This window comes from Notamacropus eugenii, chromosome 3 (genome assembly GCF_028372415.1).
Source record: "Notamacropus eugenii isolate mMacEug1 chromosome 3, mMacEug1.pri_v2, whole genome shotgun sequence".
NCBI classification, from domain to species: domain Eukaryota; kingdom Metazoa; phylum Chordata; class Mammalia; order Diprotodontia; family Macropodidae; genus Notamacropus; species Notamacropus eugenii.
In genome coordinates, this window is record NC_092874.1 from 262,418,119 (window position 1) to 262,441,078 (window position 22,960).

Below are 22,960 nucleotides of genomic sequence, written 5' to 3' on the forward strand. Positions count from 1 at the left end.
TCTACATTTTTTTCTGATTCACTTGAGCTTTTGTTCTTCCAGATGAATTTTGTTATTATTTTTCTAGCACTATAAAATAATTTTTGATAGTTTGATTCGTATGACACTGAATAAATATATTAATTTAGCTAGAATTGTCATTCTTATATTGACTCAGCCCATCCATGAACAATTTCTATTTTTCCAACTGTTTAGATCTTACTTTACTTGTATAAAAAGTGTTTTATAGGTATGTTCATATAATTCCTGAGTTTGTCTTGGCAGGGAGACTCCCAATATTTTATTTGTTTAGAATCATTTCTTTCTACAGGTATTTGGCTGGGTTTGGGGGGAGAGCACTAGCAAGTCCTTGCAGCTATTCTACCATCTTGGTTCTACCTCCCCTTGGCTCTGTTCCCTTCTTCAAATATTTTATAATATCTATAGTTATTTTAAATGGAATTTATCTCTTGTTGTTTAGCTTTATTGGTAATACATAAAAATGCAGATAATTTATGTGGGTTTATTTTATATCTTACAACTTTGCTAAAGTTGTTAATAATTTCAAGTAATTTTTTTTAGCTGATTCTCTAGTATTTGCTAGGTATAACATTATATCACACATAAAGAGTGATAGTGTTGTTTCTTCATTGCCTATTCTAATGTCTTCAATTTCTTTTTCTTTGCCAATTGCTATCACTAACATCTCTAGTAAAATATTTAATAATGGTGATAATGGGCATCCTTGCTTCACCCCTGATTGTACCAGGAAAGGGTCTATCTTATTCCTACTAAAGATAATGCTTGCTGATGGTTTTAGATAAATGTTACTTATCATTTTAAGGTAAGTTCCATTTCTTCCTATGCTCTCCAGTGTGTTTAATAGGAATGGGGGATATATTTTGTCAAAGGCTTTTTCTGCAGCTATTGAGATAATCATATTATTTCTGTTGGTTTTGTTATTGATATAGTCTATTATGCTAATAACTTTCTTAATGTTGAACAAGCCCTACATTACTGGCATAAATTCCCCCCAGTCGTAGTATAAGATCCTTGTGATATATTGCTACATAATCTCTTTGGCAGGATTTTATTTAAAATCCTTGCATTGATATTTTTTAACAAAATTGGTCTATAATTTTCTTTCTCTGTTTTGAGACTTCTTTGTTTGGGTATCAACACCATATTTGTATCATAAAAGGAATTTGGTAGGACTTCGCCTATTTTTCTGAATAGTTTATATGTTATTGGGATTAATTGTTCTTTAAATATTTGGTAAAATTCATTTGTGAATCCATCTAGTTCTGGGGACTTTTCTTAAGAAATTCATTGATGGCTTGTTCAATTTCTTTTTCTAAGACTGAAGTATTTACTTTATCTCTTCTGAAAATCTAGGTAATTTATATTTTTGTGGATATTCATCCATTTCATTTAGATTGTCAAATTTATTGGCAAATAATTGGGCAAAATGCGTCCTAAGAATTGTCTTAATTCCTATTCATTCATGGTGAAATCACCCCTTTCATTTTTGATACTATTAATTTAGTTTTCTTCTTTCCCTTTTTAAATCGAACTAATCAATGGTTTATTTATTTTATAGTTTCTTTTTTTCATAAAATCAACTTCTACTTTTATTAGTTCAATGGTTTCCTCACTTTTAAAGTTATTAATCTCTCATCTTCAGGATTTCCAATTTGGTGTTTAATCAGTGATTTTTAATTGTTCTTTTTCTATTTATTTTCCAGTTGCATGCCCAAAATTCATTGATCTGCTTTTCCTCCATTTTTTTGGTGTAAAGAATTAGAGATATAAATTTTCCCCTAAGTACTGCTTTGGCTGCGATCCATAAAACTTGGTATGTGTCTCATTGCTGTCATTTTCTTTAATGAAATTACTGACTGTTTCTGTAATTTCTTTTTTGATCCACTTGTTTTTTTAGGATTAGAACATTTAATTTCCCATTTATTTTAATCTCTCCAACTATTGTCCATTATTGAATGCAAATTTTTATTGTACTGTGATCTGAAAGAGATACTGCACTATTTCTGCTTTTTTGAATTTGGCTGTGAGGTTTTTATGTCCTAAACATGACCACATTTTCTGTAGATATCATGTACTGCTGAGAAAAGGTATATTCCTTTTTATTCCCATTCAATTTTCTCCAAAGGTCTGTCATATCTAACTTTTCCAGGATTTTATTCACCTCATTAACTTCCTTCTTATTTTTTGTTTGTATTTGTCGAGTTCTGAGAGGGAACAGTTGTAGTCCCCCACAAGTATAGTTTTTTTATGTATTACCTCATGTAACTCATTCAACTTCTCCTGTAAAATTTAGATGTGATACCATTTTGTACATATATGTTTAATATTGATATGACTTCATTGTCTATGATATCTTTCAACAAGATATAGTTTCTTTTTTATTCTATTAATTAGTTGTGTTTTTGCTTTTGCTTTATTCAAGATCTTGATTGCTACCTCTGCTTTCTTTGTTTGTGCTAAAGAATAGATTCTGATCTAGCCCCTTACTTTAACCCTGTATCTATCTCTGTATATATCTCTCTGCTTCAGATGTGTTTCTTGTAAACAACATACTGTAGGTTTCTGTTTTTTAATCCATTCCAATATCCACTTCCATCTTATGGTTGAGTTCATCCCATTCATATTTATAGTTCTGATAACTAACTGTGTATTTCCCTCCATGCTATTTTTTCATTTGTTTATCCCCCTCTCTTACTCCCTATTATTCCCCTCCTTACCAGTGTTTTACTTCTGATCACCAACTTCCCCAATATACCCTCCCTTTTATCAGTTTCCCTTACCCCTTCTATTATTTTCATTCCTTTTTACTTCTTTATAGGATAAGATAGATTTCTATATCTTACTAAATGTGTATGTTATTCCCTCTTTGAGTAAATTTTGCTGAGAGTAAGGTTGAAGCTTTGCCTGTCACCCCCACCCCCATCTTCCTTTCTGTTATGATAGACTTTTCATTCCTCTTTTAGTCAGATAATTTATCACATTCAATAACCCCCTCCATCTTCTAGTGTAATTTTCTTTATCATACCTTTATTTTGTTTTCCTGGGGAATATTATCCCCTGGAATTCACTATATATCCACACCTTCTGTCTACATGTATCGCTTCTCATTGCTGCTATATTAATAAAGTTGTTATAAAGACATACAAATATTGTCTTTTCATGTAGTAATATAAACAGTTTAACCTTATTGAATTTCTTATATTTTCTCATTCTTGTTTCTTTTTTACTTTTTTATCTTTCCCTTGAGTCTTGTTTTTAGAGGTCATTTTTTTTTTTATTCCACTCTGGTCTCTATTAAAAATGCTTGAAAATCCTCAACTTTCTTTTAAATATCAATCCCCCCAAAAAGGTGATATTCAGTTTTTCTGGGTAAGTGATTCTTGGTTGTAATCAAAGCTCCTTTGCCTTCTGGTATATCATATTCTAAATCTCCCAGTTCTTAAGTGTGGAAGCTGCCAAATCTTATGTAATCTTAACTATAGCTCCATGATATTTGAATTGTTTCTTTTTGGGGACTTACAATACTTTCACCTTGATCTGTGAGCTTTGGAATTGAACTATGATGTTCCTAGTTTTCATTTTGAGATCTCTTTCAGGGAGTGATTATTGGATTTTTTCTATTTTTGCTTTGCCCTTTGGTTTCAATATGTCAGTTCAGTTTCCTTTGATAATCTCTTAAATGATGTTGTCCAGATTTTTTTTTTAAACATAGCTTTCAGGTAGCCCTATAAGTCTATTATCTCCCCTGGACCTATTTCCTGCATCAGTTATTTTTCCAATGAGAAATTTCACATTTCCTTCTATCATTTTATTTTTTTGATTTTGTTTTACTATATTGCAATATGTCATAGTCAACTTGTTCAGTTCTAATTTTTAAGGAAATTATTTTCTCCAGGGAGCTTTTGTACTTCCTTTTCCATTTTGGCCAGTTCTGTGTTTTAGGGAGTTATTTTCTTTGGTAAATTTTGTGTATCTTTTCCCACGCTATGGATTCTCTTTTCATGATTCTCTTCCATTACTCTTAGTTTTTCTTCCCCAATTTTTCTTCTACTTTTTTAATATGCTTTTTAAAATCCTTTTTGAGCTCTTCAGGAATTCCTTCTCAGTCTGAGACCAAATTGCATTTTTCTTTGAGGCTTCACATGTAATTATTTTGACACTATTGTCCTCTTCTAAGTTTAAGCCTTAATCCTCCCTATCACTATAGTAACTTTCTATAGTAAAGCTCTTTTGTTTTGTTTTTGCTCATTTCTTTTCTTTTTTTTTTTTTTGTTACTTAGTGTTTTTATGTGAGAGTTAGGCTCTAGTTCTGTAGTGTTCCAAGCTTTTTGTACTGGGGCTCTGGGTCTTGCTTTAACTGACTTTAACTGGGCTTCAGGGTTTATGCTTGCTTTCCCAGGGTGGGGGGAGGGGGAGGGAAGCTTCCCTCCTGGCTTGTCCTGGGGATCATGTGTCCCCTGTTGGCCAGACTCAATGTGGGCCTTCACTACTGGTCAGTAATCAGTCAAGGCCTAGATGATGACTTGTACTAGGGATGGAGTTGTTGAGGTGGGACTTTGTTGTGCGACACAGACCACTTAGGGCTGCTGGCTTGCAGGAGGGCAGGACCTTACTCATGAATTGTCACAGGCTTGGAGCCTTGCTGCAGGCCCCCTACTGTGAGGCTGGCTGGTACTGCTGCTTTTTGACCTCCATCTGCTCCCACTTCAGTGAGACAGACTTTTCCTGACTGGCTGGTAAGCTGTTTCCCTGCTCCTAGATCAAATCTGAGGCAGTTTTCTAATTGTTTGGAGGGGAACTGGGGAGGGTTTCAAAGGTTTCTTCCTTACTATGACATCTTGGCAACAGAAGTCCTAGGGCAGACTTTTGAGAAAGGAAGACCTTGGTTACAATATGAGCTGAGTAACCAGAGACTGACCACAAGTAAGACTCCTAATCTCTCAAGACCCACAAGAAACTCTGTAAAATGATAAGTTATTTCTTTTTACTCTTGCCCTTTTAGCTATTTAAATATAATATTTGTCATCTGTCCAAATTCTACCCAGTCTTCAGCCCTCAGCTCAAACATGTCACAAGCCTAAAGGCATAGATCATGTTCATAGCATGACTGCAGGAAGAGAACAACTGCTCTGGGGGCCAAGCTCCTAAAGCAGCAAGAGAACTGGGTATGGAACAAGAGTGACTTCTCATACCTCTGCTACTTAACATCTGTTTGATATTAGACAATTCACCTCCCTTTTCTGGAGGCCCACCTATTTCCTTACCTGTAAAGTGAGGAGGTGAATTAGTTAACCTCTCCAGGGCTGGGGAACCTGTGGCCTTGAGGCCTTCTGGGTCCTTGAGTGTGACCTTTTGACTGAGTTTAAGTTTTATACAACAAATGCTTTTGTTAAGGGGATTTGCTCTGTGAAGTTTGAATTCAGTCAAAATACCACACTTGAGGAGCTAGAGGGTCGTATATGACCTCAAGGAAACAGGTTCTGCACCCATTTAGCTCCAGGAATTCGTCACCTGGTGTGCATGACTTTTTTTTTTTTTAATTTTGATCAGTGTATTTCAATATGATTGGCTTCCCTTTTCATCCTATTCAATTTATTTTGTACATTTAAAAACATTATTTATTTTGAGAAGTAGTGCATGGGTATCACCAGATTTTCTAAGGGGTCCATGACATATGTACATGCAAAAGTTTAAGAAACCCTAATCATATAGATTACTACATATTATTAATTATAATTATATATAATATATATTATCCATAATATATTATATCATTATATAGAATCATGTATTATATCATAAGACATATCTTCTGTTTTTTTGATGTTTCATTTAGCTCTTTTATTGTTACTTAACTTTCTGTGTGTGTCTAGTCTATTTCACTAAATTGTATGTCTTTTGAGGGTAGTGGACACATCTATAACCTCTTAGAACCTAGCATGTTGCCTTGACTGTGGTAGATGAAAAAAGAAACCCTTGTGAACCTTATGTAGAGGGTTTGCTCTGATAAAAAGAGAGTGAGTCACATATGATTGTAAGCCCTATAATAGAGATCTGGAAAGAAAACTGAAAGAGCCGATTACATAAGAGCATCATCCCACCTAGTGTCAGTTCCCTGAATTGCAAGTATAAGCACAAATCCTTAAAGTAACAATTCTGATTTAATGGGGTGAAATAATGGCACTGTATTTCAGGTTCTATTGTCACTGGAAGAATACACAGTATGATAACCCCTGATATTTTGAAACATGATTAAAATAAGGTCCAGCATACAGCAGTTTAAATAGTTTTATCCTATTAGAATTACAAGAATTCTCTAATATCCTATTATCCCAAAAGGAAAGGTTATAGTCATAGATGTAATCAATTAACCAATCAATAATGAATGAATGAGTGAAGGAAGGAAAATAAAATCATGTGTTAAGTTCCTACTATTGGCCAAACACTCTTCTGTGAGCTGGTTAATGGTAAAACTGTCACAGTCCTCAAAGAGCTTATGTTTTCACAGTTTGAAGAGACATCAGATCTCTACAACATCCTTAACAATGTGTCATCCAGCAGGTGCTTGGAAATCTTTAGTGGAAGGAACCCATTTTGCTTTGGTAACACCTTGAATTGTATGTTTTTCATAATATCAAGCTAAAATCTGCCTTCCTGGAACTTTCACCCAATAGTGATAGTTTTGCCCTCTGGCACCAAGCATAACAAGTATAATCTCACATTCCTCTGGCAGACCTACAAATATCTTAAGATACCCAGTGTGCCTCTACTAAGTCTTCTCTTTTCCAAGCTAAAATATGTGAATGATTTGGTTTGCACTGCTGCCTGGACATTGGTATTTATATATTCCCTCCTTCAGCTTGCAGTAGAAGAAGAGAGAGGGGAAAGGAGAGAGAAGAGAGCTGGATTGATGCTCCCCTCAGGGAAGAAAACTGAAGGAAACAGAAACTGAATCATGCCTGAGGAAGTATGTGTACTCATGTTTGACTCCAATGGCTAGCTAGTGATGGTTATTTTTTAAGACTTAAAATAGGCCATCTTTTGTCTTACAGGTTTTATTTACAGAACAGCCTGAAGCTAGGAGGTGGACTAGATCATATCTTGAGATCTGTACTGAAATTTTGGCATCTTTCTTGGGAGATAACTCTCACTGTTTTACCAGCATTCAAATTCAAGCAAAAATAGAAGCATTGGTTATCTAGTTACCTCCAGGTACAAATCCTCCAGGTCAGGTCAGGACTATGCTCCAGGGGTCCCTACCCTTTAGGTGATGAAGGTTGCCAGTTATAATTTCTTCCTTTCTCCACTGGACAGCCCAGCAAACTTTGGCTCAGAAGCAGCCACATTTTTGGAGTTCTACAAAGTAGGAATCATAGGACTGCTCACTTGGGGCTGGATAGGGCCAAGCCTCTCGTTACATTTAAAATTAAGATAAACTAAGACACTGTTGGTCTGAAACTGATCAATTTATTAGTTAGGCTAGTAGTAACCAATAAATTGAGTCAATGGTCTCTTTTAATGACCAATGAGTGAGGGCTGACAGGATCTTTTAAACCTAGGTGTATCTTCCTTCTGATTGTACTAACAGTACATCTTTTGAACCACCCCTTTCAAAAGTGAAAAACAATCCTGAATAATAGACATTTGAATGATGAGGAAGGTTAAGAGTTACCTCAGCTCCTTCCCATTACTTTCTTCTTGGGAGATGGGAGTAATCCTCAGGTAATAGAACATAGGTATAGTCTTCAATGGCTTTGATTGAATCAACTTGTATTTGAGGTGGGTAGTAGGTGAGATGACAAAGGTGGACAATATCAGGGTGGAGATATAATTAAAATGATAAAATTGAAACTTAAACGACTGGAAGCTACTTGAGTAAAGAGTAGAGGTAATTACAAAATAAGAGTTTGCCCTTTAGGCAAGTTTATCCCTTAATGTAGGTGAAGGGTGAAGTTACAAGGGTAACGAGTGTGGATGCACATGGTACTGGAGAGTATGAAATCTATGTCAGCTTAGCTAGGGAAGTTTATATTGTAACGGAGAAATACAGCACATGAATCAAAGTTGGAAGGGAGGGGACAGGGGAGAAGAAGTCCAGAGAATGAGTTAAGCAGGAAATGATATGAGTACACCTCAGGATCCCCCAGGAAATGATGGTCCATTAGAGTAACTCACCAATCTTGAGAATAGGACCTTCTGATATAGTGTCTCCTGAGTGGGAAGACTATAGTTGAGGAGAAAGCAAAGAAAATTCACTAATTTATTCAGTCAACAAATATTAAGCTATATTTGGTTTGGGGAGAGAAAAAGAGGGTTTAGCTAAGACATTGTCCCTAGTCTCACAAATGAATGAAATACAAGTATAGCTAAATAAATTGATCACACAGTTATTCCGCAGGCTAGGCAAAACCTGAGCTTTTTAAAATGAAAAACAAACAAAACAATCCTGACAAAGGAACCTTTAATAATCCCTAGAATATCATGTTCCTATCACAAGCCAGGTGGCTAAAGTTAATTCATGTTATGAAACCTATGAAAACTTTTTCAAATGAATGAAACATGATTTGTTTTGAAACCAGCGTTCTTTCACATTCAATTTTCCTCAAAAAGGAAATAAGTTCAATGTTGTGACACACAAAGGTGATTCCCATTACACAGGGATTTGGAGAATGGTGGCTGACTTGAAGTTTAAGTTCTAAAGCATCTGTGGATGGGAGTCAACTGAGTGTCCACACTTAGTCCAGCAGCAATTTGACAAGCAAAGCTCCAGGGTGCTTAAAAAGGAGTGAACAAGTCCAGGTCAGAAACAGAGCACTCCAAAGCTTCTGTACTGGTCACCAGTGGGAATGGATTAATGAGTGGTCACTGCACCACCAGGTAATATGGGACAGAGAGATCCAGTCTTAGGGTGGGGGGAAAAATAGTTGAAAAGCTCTGATTAGGATCATAAATTTGCAGATGATCAGGACCATGGAAGTCCTATTGTGAAAACTCCTAATTTTGAAGATAAGGAAACTGAGGCCCAAAAAGGTTAAGTGAATTGCAAAGGACACACAAGTATTGAATGACAGAATTTGGATGCAAACCTAGATCTTTTTGCTCCAAATCCAGAACTTATGCAGATGCAAGAAGAGTCCATAGTAAATTTCACATATAAAACTGTAAAAACAATGAAGATTGTAACCATTATCTTGGAGAATATTAACTTGCTTAAATGATAAGCCTTTTCCCCAGAATTAAAAGAAGATTCTAACAGAACCTCTGCGATAGCATTGCTGCTGGGTACTGTTCAGTGATTGAATGGTGGCTAACTATGCATGTCAAATTGACAAAATGAATCATCCATAGTGTGGAAAGTCAATTACTACTTTAAAAACAAAATCTATATGGCTTCCAGCTTTAGAGAAAATCTCTTTTAAAAATATAGAAATAAAAGTCTTTTAATATATTCAGACATTCTAAAATGATTGTCTGATGCTCCCTTTCACTGACCTTGCTAGTATTCCAGCAAGCATTTGACAGACACAATAGAAATGACATTATTAATTATTTCTGGGCATCTTTGTGTGTCTCAATATAGTTCAGCATTTCCCTAGAAGGACACTTTCAATAAAGCAATGGTACCTCATTCAACCTCCATATCAAACAGCAAACCATTATGTTCTAAAGAAAGTTAGCTTTTTTAAAAAACTGGCAAGGAATTAAAAGTGAAAATAACCATAGAATTACATTTCTGGAAATGCAAGACATTCTTAGCCTTTACCTCTTTTTTATGTGACCAAAAAGGCAGTTGTTAATGTGAAACTTGTCATTTCCTAAGAAAAAGCTTTGTCTTAGTACAGGAAACATGGACCTTGCCCTTTTTTAACACATACTGTCTGCATGACCAAAAGCACACCACTTAATCTCTTAATGCCTCAAGGAAACTTCCTAATACAAGAAATTACAGTGAATGGTTCATCATCACTAGTAGATAGTTTTAATATTGGGTATTCTCTACATACATATGTAATATACAAGACTGAAAAAGGAATTATGGAAGGGAAAGGGAAAGGGGAAGAGTGGAAAGGAGCAAAGAGGAAAGGAGCAGATAGGAGAGGAGGAGAGTGAAAGGGAGAGGAATTTTAGAATCTGAGACAGTGTTTCCTATAATACAATATATGCAAAATGATTTATAGATATATAATAAAATTAGTGATTTAAGGTTCTAAGATTCCTGACACAAATCACCAAGAAAATAATTGGAGTTAGAGTTAATGTAATAGAACTTCAAAATAAGACATTACGTACTGGAGCAAGAGAAAAATGAGGAAAAACCTCTATAGGTTTTCTGTCAGAGAACCTAGCATCCAGGGAATTATAAGAAAGTATGTGGAAAATACTCATCAGGCGAAAAGAGTTTAGTTTGGGTGGAGCCAGGATGGCAGAGTAAAGGTGGGGGCTCCCCTGCACTCTCCAAAATTCCCCCCAAAGAGCTTCATAATAATGACTCAAATCAAATTCTAGAGTGACAGAACCAAAAAAAAAAAACTAAAACGATAGGATGAAATAATTTTTCAGCCCAAGACAACTTAGAAGGTAAGTAGTGAAGTTATGTCTCACTTGGGTGATAGAACAGCTCAGCCAAGCACAGATGGGGACCCAGCAAAACAGCAGAAGGTCTTGGGTGATGACTGAATCAGCAACAGTGCCTTGTGAAGCTCTGAGCCCACTGATGGTGAGGGGGTCAGACAATTGGTCAGAAGGAGATTACAGGGAACTGTTTGCTGGCACTAGGTCTAGGACTTTGTTACTTTGCTCCTACTTGGTCCCAGGTCAGAGTCCCAGGGTAAGAAAGAGTTCTACCTCACTAAAACATGCAGCATCAGGGGAACAGGGACTCTGGTGAGAGTTCTAGGGCTGAGAAGAGTGCTTATGGTCACTCATAGACCAGAGCACAGGCCAAGAGAGCAAAAAAAGAAAAATAAACTTCTCCTTAGATCCTACCACTTTAGAAGAATCAAAAACTTACAGAACTCCCAGGACTAGCTTCAAAAACAGCAGAAAAAGAAAACCTGAAGCTTGGAACAGTGTCCCCACTAGCACAGGAACAGAACTTTAAAATAAAGTTAAACATAAAATTAACAACTTTAACATAAAGTTAAAAATCAAGAAATAGGTTGGAAAAATTAGCAAACAATAACACCTTCCCCCCTAAAAAAATGAACTTGACAGGGAAAATTACTATGGTGATAGGGAAGATAAAAACACAAATTCTGAAGACAACAAAGGCAAAATTATTATATCTGAAACCTCAAAGAAAAATGTAAATTGGTCTCAGGCCCCAAAAGAATTCTTGGCACAGCTCAAAAGAAATTTTAAAAACCACGTAAGGAAGATTAAGGGAAAATTGAGAAGAGAAATGAGATTGATACAAAAAATCGTGAAAAAAGAGTCAAAAGATCAATAAATGTGTCACAAAAATAGTTAATAAAATCACACCTTCAAAACATCTTCAAAATACTGAATAAAATAACATCTTTGGCCAAGAGACCAAAGGGTAAAAAGAGGCACAAAAATCAAATGAAGAGAACTCCTTGAAAATCAGAATTCAACAAAAGGGAAAGAAGATAGAAAATCTTACTGAAAAAAATAATTCTTTAATAATCAGAATTAGGCAAGTGGAAGTTAATGACTCCATAAGATATCCAGAAATAATAAAACAAAATCAACAGAATGGAAAAATATAAAAAAATATGAAACCTCTCATTGGAAAAGCAACTGACCTAGAAAAGTACATTAAAGGGAGATAATTCAAGAATTATTGGACTAACTAAAATTCACGAACAAAAACAAAGAACATAAACATCATATTTCAAGAAATTATCATGGAAAATTGTCCTGATAACCTAGAACCAGAGGGCAAAATAGAAATTGAAAGCACTGATCACCCCTGAAAGAGATACCAAAATGAAAGCTCTCAGGGATATTACAGTTAAGTTCCAGAGCTCCCAGCACAAGGGGAAAATATTACAAGAAGCAGAAACAATGCAAATATTGTGGAGCCACAGTTAGGATAACGCAAGATTTAGCAGCTTCTACATTAAGGATTAGAGAGGTTGGAATATGATATTACAGAAGGAAATGGATCTAGGATGACAATGATGAATTAATCCACTTAGAAAAATTTATAATAATCCTTTGGGGGAAAATGGATATTTAATGAAATAAAGGACTTTCAAGCATTCTTGATAAAAAGACCAGAGTGGAATAGAAAATCTGACTTTCAAATACAAAATCAAGGGAAGCATAAAAAGGCAAAGAGGAAAGAAAAATCATAAGGGATTCAGTGAGGCCAAAGTGTTTACATTACTACATGGGAAGAGGATACTTGTTAACAACTAAGAACTTTATCATTATTATGGCAGTTTGAAGGAATGTGAATAGAAAGAAAGCATGGGTATAAGTTGATTATGATTGTATGATATCTAAAAACATAAAATTAGGGAGTGAGACAGAGGAATGACTATAATGGAATTATATCTAAAAAATTAAATTAAAGGGTGGGAAATAGAGATACACTGAGAGAAGGTGGAAGGAAGAGGTAGAATGAGATAAATTATCTTATGTAAAAGAGGCACAAAAGAGCTGGGAAGATAGGGTAATGGCAGACAATGAATGAAACTTATTTTCATCAGAATTAGCTGAAAGAGGCAATAAAACACCTATTTAATTGAATATAGAAATCTATCTCACCTGAAGATAAGTAGTAGGGGAAGGCAATAAGAGAACGGGAGGGAGCCTGAAAGATGAGTGGGTGGATTGGAGGAGGTGGTCAGAAGCAAAACATTTTTGAGGAAGGACAATGTGAAAGGAGACAGAAAGAAGCATAAATGGGGGAAACAGGAAGGAGAGAAATAAGCAATAATCATAACTGTGAAAAATGTTTACAGTAAATTTTTTTTTGATAAATGCCTCATTTCTCAAATATATAGAGGGGTGTCAAATTTATGAGAACACAAGTCATTCCCAAAATGGTGAATGATCAAAGGATACAAACAGGCAGTAATCAGATAAAGAAATCAAAGCTATCACAGCTGAGACAGGAATATGAAAAAATGCTCTAAATCACTATTGGTTAGATAAATGCAAATTAAAACAATTCTCAGCTACCACCTTAAATCTATCAAATTGGCTACTGTGACAGAAAAGAAAAATGACAAATGTTAGAGTGGACGTACAAAACTTTAGAAATTAATACACTTTTGGTGAAGTTGTACACTGATTCACTCATCCTGTAGAGCAATTTGGAATTATACCTGAAAGGCTATAAAATCATGCATACCCTTTGACCAATCAATACCACTACTAGGTCTGTATTCCAAAGAGATATTTTTTAAACAGGAAAAGAACCTGTACATACAAAAATATTTATAGCAGCTTTTTTAATGGTAGCAAAGAATTGGAAATTAAGGGGATGTCCATCAGTTAGGAAGTGGCTGAACAAGCGATGTATATGATTGTGATGGAATACTATTGTGCTATAAGAAATGATTAGCAGGACACTCTCTGAAAAACCTGGAAAAACTAACATGAGCTGATGCAAAATGAACTGATCAAAACCAGGCAAAAGTACGTAGTAAAAACAATATCGTACTATGAACAAATGTGAATGACTTAGCTTTCCTCAGCAATATAATAATCTAAGACAATTCCAAAGGACTTGTGATGAAAAATGCTATCTACCTCCAAAGAACTGATGAAGTTCAAATGTAGATCAAAGATATTTTTTAAAAATACCTTAATTTTTCTTGGTTTATTTTTAGTTTGTTTTCTTTCACAACATGACTGACATGAAAATACATTTTGTATGACTGCACATGCACAACCTATATCAAATTACTTTCCTTCTCAATGAGGGAGGAATGAAGGGAGGGAGAGGATTTAAAACTATAATTTTAGAAAATAAATGCTAATTTTTACATTTTACATTTTATACTTTTTAATTTCAAAAAGAAAAGAAAACAGGTTTGCTCTCAATAAATAGTTGAAATTTGTCCTGTATCTTTTTGTGTTATTTCCTTGCATTCATCTGTTTTTATGTCTGCTAAATAATTTTCATTTCATCCCTAGAAGTAGGATCTCCTAGATTTGCAAATGTCTCTAGAAATATGTGACTAAAATGAGATGGTCTAATCTCCTAAGATTTCCTTTCTCACATCATACACCCAGCAAATAAGGGCATTTGTTGGAGCACTCACCACAAATGTTAGCCAAGAGAGATATCTCAAAGGAGAGAAAGGATCTTGCTTCAAGCAAGTAGGTAAGGAAAGGAGAATTGACTGTCAAGAGGAATTTAAGATTCTATCAGCATCACATATCACAATGTACCAAGTACAGATCAATCTGTCTTAGAGAGGAAAATGAAAAGGGTAGTAGAACATGCTTGTACTCTCCTGTTAGAAGAAAGAATGGTGAATTCCTTGAAAGAACTGAAACAAATGCTGAGGATCTGTCACCCAGAGAAACAAGAGACAAATAGTAATTAGTTCTTGATGAGAGATGTTCAGGTAGCTATTTACTGACTAGGCATAAACAACAGAAGGTCTGCCATCTTCCTGGGGCATTGAGCCAGCATATATGGAAAGTCTTCCAAGAACTGTCAGATCTGATCACTACTACCCATCTCTGGTGTTCCATGTAGGAAAAAAATAATACCACAATACTGAACCTAGAAAATATAGATGAGGATTATGAAATCTTCGGCAGAGACTTCAGACTGAGATTTGGGGCATAGTGGTACTTCATCAATACTCCCAACTAAAGGTAGTATATTTAGAAAAGAAAAACATAGAAATCAGTCAAGAATCAGTCATAATCACAGCTAACATTTATATAGTGCCTAATATATGCCAACCACTGTATGAAATACTTTATAATAAGTATCTCATTTGATCAGCATGACAACTCTGAGAGGTAGGTTCTATTTTTGTCCCCATTTTACAGATGAGGACATTGAAACAAATAGAAGGTAAGTGGATCATACATCTAGCAAGTGTCTTAGACTGGATTTGAACTCAGGTCTTCCTGATTTTAGGTCCAGTGCTCTATCCACTATATCACCTAGGTATCATACAATACATATAAGCAGCATGTATTATGCATCTTTATCATCAGAGATGGTGGTAAGCACTGGAGAATTGATAGCAAACAAAAGAAAAGGAAACCACTGACTAAGAAGATAGGGACTGAAAGCAGAATTTGGATCTCAGGAGCACAGCTGAGACAAGAATAATTAGCACGATGTAGGAAGGAGCAAAGCTTAATAAAGGCTGGGAAAAACATATGTTCCTAGATTCTTGCAATTCTAATCAAGGGAGATTTATTTAAACTGAAAAGAGAGGAGGAGGGAGAAAATTGCCCACACTGATGAGAAAAGCTTGATACCATGGAGAATAAAAGGTGTAGCATAAGAAAAACTGGGAATTCCCACATAGAAGAAATCATGATACACCAAAGTATTAGTCATCCATTACAAAAACGTTTAACTCCAGCCAAATTTGTTAGAACTCTGACTCCCTTTCCCTCCCTCCCTCCTACCCTCTTTCTGCCTCTGTTTCTCTGTGTCATCTCTCTCTGTCTCTCATTCTGTCTCTGTCTTTTTGTCTCCCCCTCTGTCTCTCTCTATCTCTCTGTCTCTGTCGCTCATTCTGTCTCTCTGTCTCTGTCTCTCTTTATGTCTGTCTCTGCCTCTGTATCTCTATGTCTCTCTCTTGCCTTTCTTCTCTCTCTCTCTCTCTCTCTCTCTCTCTCTCTCTCTCTCTCTCTCTCTCTCTCTCTCTCTCTCTCTCTCTCTGAATCTTCCCTCCTCCTTTGTCCAAGGTAGCAATTATCAATAGACATCTTGCTACCTTCTAGCTACTTGAAATTTATGCATAACTTCCCTACTTCTAAATCTGCTCTACTCAGAATGACGTGTGTGAAAGGGGTACAAGAATACATGAATTTAATTACTAGATTAAAAAGGCAGTTTTATGTGATTAAAACAGATGGACCTCCTAATTAAAAATTAACTTATAAATGGACAGTCTTCTAAAAATAGAACTTCAGATGTGGTAGTAATCTTGGAAAAGAAAAATATATGAATTTTGCTTTTGTTTTTATCCTTCAGGTGGTTTTATATATACTTTATAGCAAGAGTTCTTAAATTGGGGCTTCTGGAAGAGGTCTGTGGATAGATTTGGAGGATGTGTGATTTTGGACATGTGAAAAATTACATCTTTGTTTTCATGAACCTTTAACTGAAGTTTAGCATTTCTTTTGACTATGGATTTAAAAGAAAAAAAAACATTCTGAGAAGGGGATAAAATGTTTCACCATGCTGCCAAAAGGATCCATGACATAAAAGTTTAAGAATCCACGCTCTAGTGCTCACTTTGGCAGCACATATACTAAAATTGGAATGATACAGAGAAAATTAGTATGGCCCTTGGGCAAGGATGACACAAATTTGTGAAGCATTCCATATTTTTGCTACTCTTGAAACTTTTCTCAGTGTTTGGGGAGTTGGAAGGGTTATATAAATATATATGTGTATATATATATATAGACAGAGGGCAGAGAGTGAGTTGAATAGAAAGGGATGATATCTAAAAAAATAAAATTAAGAGGTGAGAGAGGAATATATTGGGAGGAGAAAGAGAGAAATGGAATGGAGCAAATTATCTCTCATAAAAGAGGCAAGAAAAAGCTTTTTTAATGGAAGGAAAAAGGGAGGAGATGAGAGGGGAAAAGTGAAGCTTGCTCTCATCACATTTTGCTTAAGGAGGGAATAATATGCTCACTCAATTTGGTATGAAAATCTATCTTACACTACAGGAAAGTAGGGGGAAGGTGATAAGTGGGAGGCAGGGAGGATGATAGAAGGGAGGACAAATGGGAAGAGGGGATAATTAGAAGTAAACACTTTTGAAGAGAGACAGGGTTTAAAGAGAGAATAGAATAAATTGGTGGCTGGATAAGGTGGAGGGAAATAGAGATAGTCTTTCACAACATGCCTGTTATGGAAATGTTTTGCATGACTACACATGTATAGCTTATATTGAATTGCTTGCCATGTCAGTGAGGATGCAGGGGAAGGGAGAAATGGAGAGAAGTTGGAACACAAAGTTTTAGGAATGAATGTTGAGAATTGGTTTTGAATGCAACTAGGAAATAAGAAATGCAGGTAATGGTGTATAGAAATCTATCTTGCCCTACAAGAAAAGAGAGAAGATGAGGATAAGGGAAGGGAGGGGTGTGATAGAAGGGAGGGGAGATTGGGGGAAGGGGTAATCAGAATGCATGGTGTTTTGGGGTGGGTGGAGGGGAGAGATGGGCAGAAAATATGGAACTCAAAATCTTATAATGAATATTAAAAATAAAAATAAAAAAAATAATTAAGAAAAAGAATCCATGTTCTAAAGATTTTGTTATTAATACTAGTAGTAGTAGGAAGGATTCAAGGATGCATCTTTCACTTGGAATCTATAGTATTTATTACCTTGCTGGCAAGTAGGACAAGGAGTAGCTCAGAGTTTTTGTTTTTATTTATTTTTTTTAATCTCCAGCACTCTTCTTTTTGGTTTCTCTCTTTTCTAAAGAGTAAAGCAACAGCCAGAAGCAACGTCCTGTTGAATGCTGCTTTGGCTGGGTCTCTTCTCCCTCCTCCCAGCTAGCCTTGTAGGATACTTTGCTGAATCTACTGTAGATATTAGTTGATAATCTAATCCCATCCTATTTTCAGAAAAGCTTGTGTATTAGTATTTTAAGATTTCTATTAAGAAGCATATTCTTTATTTGGATCAATGTTATGTCAGCCAAGATGTCAGAAATTTGGTGATGAAGCATGTCACTGACCTGACAGAGAGTTGACAGTCACAGGATGTAGAATGAGAAATATATTTGGGAACATGGAAAACATGAGATTTTTTTTTAATTGACTATTCACATTTCTTATAAGGGTTATATTTCTCTTTTTCCTTACTCAGTTGATGATGAGTGGGTGGGGGAGAAGCTAAATGCTTGATTTAAAAAATCATTTTAAAAGAGAATTCTTTTTATCTGTTTTAAATTGACAAGCATTTATTTTTATTCTCTTCCACCTCTCCTAATTAAAAAAATGTCAAAATGTGTATAACAAAACTGGAATAGTTGAGCAGGACAAATTACTGAATTCAAATTTGAAGAAATAAATTTTGGTTGTGTTTTAAAATGTTTTGCATAATCTAGAGCAGAGCTTCTTAAACTTTTCCCACTTAGCATGACCCCTTAGCACTTCTTAAAGTGTGGGTCACAACCAGTTGTAGCCCACAGTTTAAGAAGTGTTGATTCCAGAGCAAGAACTCTAGGGTGTTGAAGAACTGCCCTACACATGATTTATCCTAGAACCTGGAGTCAGGAAGACTTTGGGCTCAAATTCAGCCTCACACACTAAAGAGTTATGTGACCATGGGCAAGCCACTTAACCTATCTGTCTCAGTTTCCTCATCTGTAAAATAAAGATAATAATAGCATATAATCCCAGGATTATTGTGATCATAGAATATGATATTTGTAAAGTTCTTTGAAAATCTTAGTGTTATATTAATGTTAGTTTTTGTGTTGATGGTGGTGGTGGTGGTGGTATTAAGAGTACCAAAATGATGAGTTCACAGCTCTCTGGAAATTTTAGAGTATAAATGTTTGATAGATTTCATATCTGTGCTGAAATTTCCCCACAAGTTCATTGGCATGTAAAATCTCAATGAACATTTCTCTTGCTCTCTTAAGCAAAATGTGTTACTCGGTACTTTTCAACCATGTTCAATTCTTCATAATCCCTTTTGGGTTTTTTTTTTTAGTAAAGATATAGGAACAGTTTGCCATTTCCTTCTCTAGACCATTTTACAGATAAGGTAACATTTGTAACCCTGAAGCAAACAGGGTTAAATGACTTGCCCAGGGTCACCCAGTCACTATCTGGGGCCAGACTGAATTCAAGAAGATGAATCTGACTTCAGATCTAGTACTCTATCCACTGTGTCACCTAGTTGCCCCCTTGAGCAAAATAGTCTTCATTTGTTTATTTAATGGGATTTCTTACTGCAATCCTCTTGTTCTCTGCTCAAAGAAAGTGAGCTGTTTCCAACAAATGGAGAGAGTCCATTGTGTTGACCCCCATCCCACTAATCCCTTCTTGAAGAAAGTATTGTTAAAAGGTTGGTTTTACTCATTATTCCCTGACAACACTCTATTCTTTCCTGTACTCTGCCTGAACTCTCCCTCCCCATCCTTTCTCCTTATCAAAGTCATAAGATTTTGCAATCATAGATTTAGAGCTTGAATAAGTCTTACTACACAAATTAGCCTTATTTAGTGATGAGGATTCCAGAGAGATCCAAGCTTACACAGGTGGTAAGTGACAAGCCAGAATTTGAACTCAATTCTTCTGTCTCAAATCTAACAATCTTCCACTTGCACCATGTTGTCTCATTCAAACCTTGCAATATAGTCCCACTTCTTTTGTGAAACTTTCCCAGGATGTACCAGGCACAGTCAGAATTCCTTTCTCTGAAGTCCTGCAACACTGACTGCATTTAGTAAATGCTAGTTTTGTTGTACTTTAATCTCTTTTAAATTCTCTGCTCCCTTCACTTGGAACTCTCCTATGCAAGGCAATGGGAAAAAAATTTCAATGGAAAAAACATGGTTCTGGAGTCCAATAAAGGACCTGGGTTTATAGTTCTGCTTTTAATGCTTATTACCTCATTGACCTTGAGTAATTCACTTGTAACCTCCTTGGATCTTAGTTACTTCATGTGTAAAATGAAATGGACTAGACTAGAACATTTTTGAGTCCAGATGATGTTTGAGATTCCTCACTGTGCTAGATCTTTAATCCATTCATTATTATTATCTGTGTATCACTATCCCTCAATTAGACTGTAAGCTCTTTCATGTCAGAGGCAGTATGGTTTTCCATCCCTAAAGATCCAGCATCTAGTATAGTTCAGGTTACATAGAATATGTTCAATATATGATGTACATTGAATACGCTCTGTCTCTTCAATTAGACTAAGTTTCCTGGGCATTATTTGTTCTGTGTCCTTGGAGCACAGTGACTTTCATTTAATTACATGCTAAGTAAATTTAAGATAATGATGACAAAAGAAAATTAAATTTTTCATCTTTGGCAGAAATTCTATATAATCATTGGAGCAATATTCATAAAGTAGAAAGAAAATTGCTTGTGACATCTGAGGATTATGGCTCAAATCTTCTCTCTTGACAGCTTACAATGTATATAACATCAGGCAAGTCACTTTGCTCTCCTAGGCTTCGGTTGCCCCACCTGTAAAATTAAAATTTTGAAAAAGATGACCCCTGAGGGGTCTAGCTCTGAAACTATAGTCCTATGAGTACAGTTAGTAACATACCTCGATCTGTGCCTTTTCCTAGCCATGTTCTCCAGGTTCCCCTTGACTTTTGAGAAACATAATACTGCCCAAACACCACTATAACATCCAGTAAACCCTACTCCAGTAAAGCCCATAGATCTTTCATGCCTTATCAGTATATGAAGGACTTATTATTTTCTCAGATGTAATACACACACACACACACACACACACACATATATATATGTGTATATATATATATATATATATATATATATATATATATATATAGTCAGAGACTTCTGTCAAGTTTAGAGGGGTTAAGTGATTTACTTGGTGCCATGAGGCACCAAAAGGCTAAACTCAAACCTCTTTCTTCCTGATTGTAAATTGAGTCCCCATATCAGGAGTTCCCCAACTTTTATCTCAGGATTCCTTTATCAAGTACTCCAAAAAGTTTTTGTGTATGTGAGTTATGTCCATTGATATTTACCACGTAAAAGTTAAAACTGATAGTTCTTTTAAAACATTTACTTAGTAATTCATTAAAATACCAATAATAAACCCATTACTTGCAAAACAAATAAAATACAATTATATTTTCCAAAACAAAAAAAAATAGTGAGAAGAGTGGTATTATTTTACATATTTTGCAAATCTCTTTAATGCTTAGTTTAATAGAAGACAGGTAGGCTTTCCTGTCTCCTTCTGCATCATATTTGTTCTGTTAATGAGTTGTGATTGGTGTATATGAAAAAAAGTTAACTTCATACAGATATATAGTAGGAAAAGGGAAGAATATTTTATAGTCAAATGATAATTTAGCAATATTATTGAGGTAGTTTTAATCTCATGGATCAGTATGAAAAGGTCTTGGAGACCACCAGAGTTATACAGAGTTATATGAGAACTCCTACTTCATGTAATACAGACTTTTTGATGTGAGGCAAAAACACCTTTGCTCTTTCTTACCCTGATTCCTTTATGCAGGAAATTTTTCTTTTTTTGTTATTTTAAATTTTTTATTTGGTAATTTATTTTCCCAAGTTACATATAAAAACAATTTTTAACATTCATTTTAAAACTATGAGTTCCGAATCTCTTCTTTCCTCCCTCTGAACCTCCACCCCTCATTAAAAAGGGAAGCAATTAGACAAAGGTTATACATGTGTAGTCATTTTGCAGGACTTTTTGAAGGAACAAAGATTCCTATTTTGTTTGAGATTTCAGGATTGTTTTTCCCCAGAAAAATGCTTTACTTTGTTATATGGACTGAAGGGTGCTTCGTTTAGACATTGCAGAGACATGTTAACTGTCCACATCAACCTATACACAGTTGAAGGTCTTTTTGGGATGAGATAAAGTGAAGTGTCTACATATCATTAAATTCACACACAAAACAGACACTTATTTGAGTCTAAAAGCACGTAGAAAGCTCTTAACAGATGTTAGACTCCTGTGAGAATTGAACTTCTTTTAAATACTTGGATGTTTTTTCTTGCACAGAGCTCAAAGCATTCTCCAAATAGGATAAGGCTTTGGCAGACTCATATTGATTATCTTTTAAAAAAATAAAGCAGTCTACTACTTCTGTCTGATCAGGGGATGAAAAAATGAGTCCCATTTCTTTTTTTTTTTTTTTACTTCTCAGTGCTTAACCCACATTGCCTATGTGGACTATTCCTTTTTTGCTTGAACTGGGTAGATTTGGGAACAGAAGTAGAAAATTGCTCTTTTCTCCCCATAGTTTAAGTAAGTTAAAAAATTATATTCCTGTATTCCCTTCCCTATCCTTACCCAAGGGTGTTAAGAAATTGATATCCCTAAGAGTTGTTTTGAGTATGGTTGTGTAATAAGTCATCTTAGGTAACATATGTTTGTGCTTAAAGTGTGGAAGCCAAATGCAATTAAAGGTAGCATAAACATCTGCTTTGCTCATCTCCTTTCCTCTTTACCTAAACCTGAATATTGAATAACTTAAAAGGGCATTCACTGGAGGCCACTTAACAACTTGAAGATGATTCAAAGTAAAGCCATCATTTTGTCATTCAATAGAACACAAAGGATGACAAGAGTTTACATGCCATCTACAGTTTGGAAGCAAAAGGATATGAAAACTATAGACTTCCAATTCTTCAGTAAAAGTGATGTGATAGAAACGGTGTCAAAGAAAACTCCAACTTCAACACTTTCATCTGATAGAGTAAAGTTAAGTAAAAGAGATGTCAGAATCATATCTATGGATAACAGAAACAAACTGAATGTGTGTTGAAGTTAGAAACCTGCACTGAATTGTAGAGTCTACTAGTTGCGAGAGGTGGGTAGGGAAAAAACAAAGCAGAGAAGATTCCAAACTCCAATGTGGTCTATACAGCAAAAGGGTTGAGAGTAATATTGGGGTTTGAGGGAAAGGTATGCAGAGAGATCAGTGGTTATACCACTATTCTCTAAATGATGGCTGCTGCAGAGAAGAAACAATGAAATACGCCATTCCGGGAGGACTCATACCTAGTTGGATGTCAGTCTAAAGAAGTCTTTTTGAC

General features: G+C 35.4%; 1 non-coding gene across 1 annotated transcript; it reads left to right on the forward strand.

The window, feature by feature from the left end:
* Positions 1 to 16,427: 16,427 nt before the first annotated feature.
* LOC140497979 (U6 spliceosomal RNA) lies at positions 16,428 to 16,532 on the forward strand. The gene has a single exon (XR_011964974.1). It is a non-coding gene; the product is annotated as a U6 spliceosomal RNA (small nuclear RNA).
* The last annotated feature ends 6,428 nt before the right edge of the window (positions 16,533 to 22,960 follow it).